We start from the raw sequence: 1,655 nt of genomic DNA on the forward strand, positions 1-1,655 counted from the left end.
GTGCCACACAGGAAACTAGGGGAAGGGAAAAGAGAGACGTGGTGGTGTTAAGGGCATGGGATAGGGGCTCGGTTTGGGGGCTGCTTGCTTGCTTTCTGAGCCCTTGATAGGCGAGAGGTGAGGAGGTTTTTGGAGAGGCTCGAGGAGAAAGGAAAAAGTGTCAACAGACAAAGGCTGGAGGATCCTTGTCGTGCCAGGGCAGCCGCGGGCGACGGCTCTCAGCTCATGAAAAGATTTTAATACGTCAATTTTTTCGCTCTCGGTGTGAAGGCGCTAATCACAAGAGAGAGCCGCTCAAAAAACTTCACGGGAATACATATGGCGGTGGCCAGACGGATTCGACTTCTGCACCTGGTATCGGAAGACAGTAAATACAAATTATTGTAATTAACTGTAATTGTGTTTGCGCTCTCTTCGACACTATTCTGTTTACTTAATTTTTGGAAGCGGACTGCTGTGACTTTGATGTCAATGTCAACCCAGTCAGAGAGGGACATAACGTCCCAAAACACAGACGGAGACAATCAGTTAAAAAATACCTCTTCCCACACAGGAATCAAACTCACGTCTTCTGCGTTATGCCTCAGACTTTGGTCCGGGAGGAGTAGAATTAATTTTCTGTGCTCTTCATGTGAAGATTGTTGGGCCCAACTTGCGTGACGGTGACCCGTCCAATTTCTACCCAGAAAAGGTTTCAGAGCTGGTATTGTGCGTTACATACAGGACTTTACCATTGATATCTATTTACAGAGGCCCTAAAGTGCTTGTGTTGAACTATTGTAATAACATATTTATTGAGGCTTCAGTTTTCCTTGTTTAGGTGCTGTTTTTAGCCTTCCTGTGTTGACCTTAACCTCAACCATAACTTCAACATAAATTATTTATTTATAGGGGCACCAGCCAGCCATGTTCAGGAGGTACTTTAGCCCCTTTAAGGCATTTATTGATGTATACACACTTCTGAAAGGAAATCTGGCTCGGTTTTTATACATTAAGATACAGAACAGATAACGTTGTTTAATTAAGCTACTCGAAAACAGAGCTCATTTAGACATCTGCTTTTGCTTATTTTTTGTGAAAATTAATACACATTCACGCTCAATATTGGTTCCTTTGAAACTGGCACAATTCTTTTCCAAGAAAAACATAGCGCGAAAAGAAACACCATGCTTGAAAGACGGCTAGATCCAGAAATAGGACCACCATAGGGTTCAAACCACCAAACGTTGGGACAAAAATTGGTTTGCTGGCTAGCGGGTTCCGATCTCACACAGCTTTGAACGTCTCTCATCCATTGTGTACCCAAATGTTTCCTTCCAGGACCTCGGTTCTATCCTGGGAACAACATTAATGTTTATACCATAAAGGTTCCAATTTGAGAACAACAACAACAACAACAACAACAACAACAACAACAACAACAACAACAACTACAGCAACAACAAAAAACATCAACTAGATCTACAAGAGTTATCACTGTTATAATAATGGTAATAATAATAACAATAAAAATAACAATAATATTAGCACGCAGATCCTTTCATGTATCCTGGAGAGGAGGGAGGAGCGGCTATGGCATTGTGCCGCCTGCAATGATGCCTATTCTCCAACCAAGTAAGTAAGTAAGTAAGTAAGTAAGTAAGTAAGTAAGTAAG

This window comes from Aplysia californica, unplaced genomic scaffold (genome assembly GCF_000002075.1).
Source record: "Aplysia californica isolate F4 #8 unplaced genomic scaffold, AplCal3.0 scaffold00273, whole genome shotgun sequence".
In the NCBI taxonomy this organism is placed as follows: domain Eukaryota; kingdom Metazoa; phylum Mollusca; class Gastropoda; order Aplysiida; family Aplysiidae; genus Aplysia; species Aplysia californica.